A 6,226-nucleotide genomic window follows, 5' to 3' on the forward strand; every position below is an offset into this window, starting at 1 on the left:
AGTCATGCTGACAGCAAATATGGCGGACACTGCGTTTCGATGCTTTCAAGCGTTGTAAGAATTATAGAACCTTTGAAAAATCAAAAAATAAATGTTTGCATCAAAATTCGTTTTTTTTATGGATGCACACTAGGAATTTTATATAAAGCTTCAATGGTTACTAAAAATTTAGCCTATGTAGTTTTACAAATTAATTACTAGTAACACAATAAACAAATCATATGAAGACAATTTTTCATCTAGAACTCCTGCTTTTTTTTGTCGATTCCTTATATGATATAACTTATATGTAAATAATTTAATTATGGATAGGTAAATAAAACCCTATAAAGCATCTACGAAAAATAATAATTTTTGTAAGTATAATATTATTTTTCTTGGATATGTTTAGTGGGATACAATTATTTGTGTTAAATATAAGTAGAAAACAAATTAAGTAAAAAAAATTGATGATACATCTCGAATGTAGTCTATATAGCATTCTAGAGTGCATCCAAAAAACATAACTTCTCGAGAATATAATTTAGGACATTTTAAGTTGCTAATTTCTTATACATCTATCCAAGCATTGAAATGCAAGGCCCAACTATTGTTTTTCCATCGTCCGGGCTAATTAGTTGATTAGATGATCAAGTGGTGGAAATTACAAAAGATTAGAGCAGAACATGATGAAAACCGCAAAAATCCTTATAAGTGGTGTTTTATGAAACACATGGAGTAGGACATGGTGGAATATGCAATTCCCTTGGAGGGTAGGCATCGGTTTTGTCTACTCATGTCCATATTACTTGTCATTTTCCTAGCTGAAAAAGAAATCTGGAGTCTAAAGAATGGCACTAGTTTGGATATACTTAGGGGTGGACAGAAAGCTCAAGACTCGATGCTCGGCTCGGGCTCGACTTGGCTCGAGGGTTCGACATGCCAAACCTGAATCTTCCGTTCAAGGCTCGAGACTCGACAAGCCCGCTCGATGAAACTTGCAAGCCGGCTCGAAGACTCGATATAATAAATAAAAGTTGCCATCACCATTGCTAAAAATATTCGTTACTTTAAACTAGTGACAACCCATATCATTTCAGTCATAAGTCATAACATGCAAGGATATGTACATTTGTTTAGATGCCAACCATCAATACATGGCCACTTCAACTACAAATGGTAGTATTACATACACCTCCAACATGTTGTCTGTTTAGGTGTGGACGCCAAACCGCAACATAGAAAATTCATTGATGGCTGAAAAAAAGAAAATTACTGTTTTCTTCCTCGTTCAGTAGATCGTCATCCTCTCTCTTCGACTAAATCTTCTGATTTTAACATATATAATGGTGAGCCGACCGAGCCGAGCCTCGAGCCTGATTTTTGGGGGAGTTTTGGTGGCAAGCCGAGCCAGGATTGGCTTGAAATTTCACGAGCCTTCCCGAGTCAGCTACGAGCTGGCTCAGCTCGGCTCGATTCCACCCCTAGATATACTGCAATTAAGGTACTACTCCTCCCGTTTAAAAATAATTGAACTCCTACTTTTATCCTAAGTACGTAAAAATTCCCTAAGTTTTTCGAGATTTAAACAAAAGAAAAGTTATCAATATTTAACATCCAACCTATTAAGTATGAAAATGTATTTTATGATGAATCTAATTATTAAAATATATAAAGTCGCCATCTCCAATAGTTCAGAGTTTGAAAACTTGGCTAGCGCATATATTCAATATGGTATCAAAGCGTAAGGTCTCAAGATCAATTGTGTCTCAAACGCATTATTAATATACAATAGTTGCATCAAGAAGCATTAATATATGTTATCTAGCCCTTTCCAACGGTTCAGACCTTTGAAAATTTTGCTAATTCATCAATTCAATACTAATAAAATAAAATTGGTGTTTATACCTGTAAACTTGGTCAAAGTTAAAATAGGTTGGCTTAGGACTAAACTAGAAGTTCAATTATTTTAAAACGGATGGAGTACCATATAGAGTTAATATGGGCACAATTTACCAAACTGTTTTACCATGCATACTACAACAAACTTTTAACCGAAAACCAGAATATCAGCTTATTATAGAATCTGCGAGATCAAATACACTATTCCCTCCACTCAAAATTCCAGAATAAACCGACGCATTTGTTCTGTTGTGCATGAGAAGAACTGTACCGGCATATGCGAACCTGTCTACCTAGCTAAGTCTATGACGACCTCATTTGGCGACCAACATGTTTACCAACCAAAACTCCCAATTCCAAAATAAACCAACCTATTTATGATTTTTTCTGCACGCGAAAATTACTGGTGCGGAAGTGTCCAAACATAGCTACCTAGGTGTATGACCAGCGCTTTTGGCGACCAGCATGTTTAAATATGTCTCACTGCATTGTTCTGCATGAGCAAAGATTTTGATTGAATCCTCTGATGTCTCTCAGTTGTGCACCTGCGGCATCCTGGATCTAGCCAGCCACCTAAGCAACAATCCAATATTTTAGCTCACGTCCATGTGATCTTTGTGGTGCAGGAAAGGGGAAACAGATTCTTCAGATTTGACCCACTGCTTTCAAAGGAACAACCCAAAACAGTTTTCCTTTAGGCTTCAGAACATGGACGTATCATGGGCTAATCCGAAAGAGTGAAGCCCGGAGCGTCAAAGTTGCCGTTACAAATTTGTAATTTGGGCCCTCTCCTCCTTTTCATGTTCTTCTGCTCTTGTGCACCTTTCCAAAAGGTAGACAAAAAGAACAAAGCCACATAGAAAACCCTGAAGCAAAAAATACTTTGTGCATGCAGGGCCAATATTTAACTTCAGCAGACATGAACACTCCCCAGTTGTGACAGCGCAATGAACGGGAGTCTATACCTTGCTATCGCCGCAATCATTTGCCCCAAACTGTCTATTGTTAAGTAACAAGAGATCCACATGGAAGCGAGAACCTTTGACCGGTGCACAAATATTGAAGACGCAAATGTTAGAGAGCGGCTTGACTAGGCCTTCGTAATGTATACAGTACTATTCAGCTATCTAGTATATACTCCCTCCGTCCATAAATAAGTGTACATTTGGATTTTCTAAGACAAATTATGAAGTGGAGTAAAAAAATACATTGGAAACATGCATCTCTCCTCTTTAATTTTTCACCTCCAATAACTAATTGCATGTAGAAAATAAAAACAATATGTGTTTAATATTATTGAGTTTAATTTACATGCGACGAGAGAGAAGTAATTAGAGTGCAATGGAAAGATAGTAGTACACTCTTTTGTGGACAAAGTTTAGATCTAGATGTCCCCTTATTTGAAGACGGAGGGGGTACATTTGATTGATCATCTGCTCGATCCAGCTCTACTGACATGGATGCCATGTACAATACTCTGATTTATTTTCTGTCAATTGTTTTTTGAAACTGAGTGAGTTTGCCTACCTAGCATGGAAAACAACAAACGGAGGCTGAGCTACATGTAGCCATTTATTTTTAAAAATTCAGAAGTCATCGTTTTAAGTTTCAAAAAACTCTGAAAAAAATCCTAGATGTACACAATGATGAAATCTAGTGCAAAATCTTAATGTGAAATTCTTTGTATTGTAGACTACACACAAAATGACTAAATCCGACAGATTTTGTAGTTTTGAAATGTGCACTATTCAATATTCTCAGTTACACACATTTGTCATTTTTGTGTATCCTAAAGTACAAAGAATTTTACATTAAAATTTTGCATGTTTGTAGATTCTATTATTGGCTACATCAAGAATTTTTTTCAGAATTTTTTAAAATTTAAAATATAATTTTCGAATTTTTTAAAATAAAGAGCTATGTGTAGCTTGACCTCCGTTTGTCCACTCTCTACCTAGCATCCATGTGATGGGTTCACAGGTCACAGGTTAACTATTCTTTCACCACTCGCCAATTGAGGCCAAGTGTACATAGATCACAGACGACAGCTGGTCTGACTTCCTCGGTGGCAATGAGATTTCACGGCGACTACAGCTAGCCAAGTTGCATGGCCGCAGAAATCACATCGGAACAAGTAGCCTCTCTCCATGCATGTAGCCCCACCTGCTGCTTGCTCTGAAACTTCCGATCACGCAACGATATATGTACGGTCTGCGAGCATCGCTGACAAAAATGCTGGCACGGGGATCAGACACAAATCTTGAGATCTACGGAGTATTAGAGCATCTTCATCGGTAGCCCCCAAATAGACGCCGGCAGGGGTGCCGGCACCTCCGTTTGAAGGGCGCCGGCACTGCATCCTCTATTTGGGGAAGCCGTTTTCACACCGGCGGTCCCGAAACGGCGGCCCCGATAGATATTTTAGATTAAAATTATTAGTAATGCATAGAAAATTCAATAAAAAATATTTTATTCCACAAACTAATACATAATTGGAAATGTGGTTTACATGAAGATATAGTTTGGAACATGGTTTTCCACAAACTAATACATAGTTTGAACCATGGTGAACACAAATATAGAACATTGCAAAAAAACTAAACCTAAAGGCCGGTCATCGCAGGTTTCGTGTGTTCGCTGCCAAGAAAGAACACTCGAGGGCACACCCAGTCACCCAAACTGGAAAATCCAGCTGGCGAGGGTGCCCCTGTTGGTTCTTCCGAGGAAGAACATCCAAAAACATGCGAGCCGATATTCGATGCGAAGAAACAACACTCAGTCGTCGTCCTCCTCGGCGCTGTCGACGTGGTAGTTCCGGCGGCAACACGTCTCGTCGATCACCTTGACGCTCATGTCCCTGTCGCCGAAGTAGGAGAACACGAGCACGAAGCCGGCTTGGAGGCTGTGGTGGCGTGCGCACTTCTCCCAGCCGATGTGGAGGTACATCTTGCCGCGCGCGTCGTAGATCACGTCCATGATCCACCGGTAGTAGCCGCACGAATCCTCCCGCAGATGCAGCGTGCGCGGGCGGTCGTCGCCGGCGACGTAGTCGACGAAGGTGTCCGGCAGCCTCTGGATGCCGCGTGGGTCGCCCTTGAGGACGAGGACGAACTCGAACAACACGCCCCCCCTCCTCGTCCATCTCCGACGATGAAGACGACGGCGTGGCGGGCGACGGCGTGCGTGCTCCTCTGCCGCGGCCACGGCCACGACCACGGCCCCGACCTCGGCCTTGACCAGACATGGCGTCGTCTTTGTTGGAGATATGCCCAAGAGGCAATAATAAAATGGTTATTATAATATATCTTTGTGTTTATGATAATGTTTACATACCATGCTATAATTGTATTAACCGAAACATTGATACATGTGTGTTATGTGAACAACAAGGAGTCCCTAGTAAGCCTCTTGTATAACTAGCTTGTTGATTAATAGATGATCATGGTTTCGTGATCATGAACATTGGATGTTATTAATAACAAGGTTATGTCATTATATGAATGATGTAATGGACACACCCAATTAAGCGTAGCATAAGATCACGTCATTAAGTTATTTGCTATAAGCTTTCGATACATAGTTACCTAGTCCTTCGACCATGAGATCATGTAAATCACTTATACCGGAAAGGTACTTTGATTACATCAAACGCCACTGCGTAAATGGGTGGTTATAAAGGTGGGATTAAGTATCCGGAAAGTATGAGTTGAGGCATATGGATCAACAGTGGGATTTGTCCATCCCGATGACGGATAGATATACTCTGGGCCCTCTCGGTGAAAATTTCGTCTAATTAGCTTGCAAGCATATGAATGGTTCATAAGAGACCACATACCACAGTACGAGTAAAGAGTACTTGTCAGGAGACGAGGTTGAACGAGGTATAGAGATACCGATGATCAAATCTCGGACAAGTAAAATATCGCGTGACAAAGGGAATCGGTATCGTATGTGAATGGTTCATTCGATCACTAAGTGTCGAGGGTGCTCCTCGGCAATGCCCTCCGATAGGGGCTTAGGGTTGATGGAATCCTGCAAGCTGACACGAGACATCGGTACACAGACAAGCGGGGAGAGCGATTTACCCAGGTTCGGGGCCCTCGATGAGGTAAAACCCTTACGTCCCGCTCGTCTCGTTCTTTGATTATGATGAAAACGAGGATACAATGGGGTGCCGAATAGTTCGGCTGTGATCTCGTCGAGATGCTAATTGCTAGGGTAACCTAGTTCTAAGCTTACGTTGGCTATTGCTTGCTAAGATTGATTGTGTCCATCGGCGAGGCCCTCTCCGGCCTTTATATAGGAGGCCGGGTCTCAAGGGTCCTACCCGAGGACGACTAGGTTT

This window comes from Lolium rigidum, chromosome 1, assembly GCF_022539505.1.
Source record: "Lolium rigidum isolate FL_2022 chromosome 1, APGP_CSIRO_Lrig_0.1, whole genome shotgun sequence".
Taxonomy (NCBI): Eukaryota; Viridiplantae; Streptophyta; class Magnoliopsida; order Poales; family Poaceae; genus Lolium; species Lolium rigidum.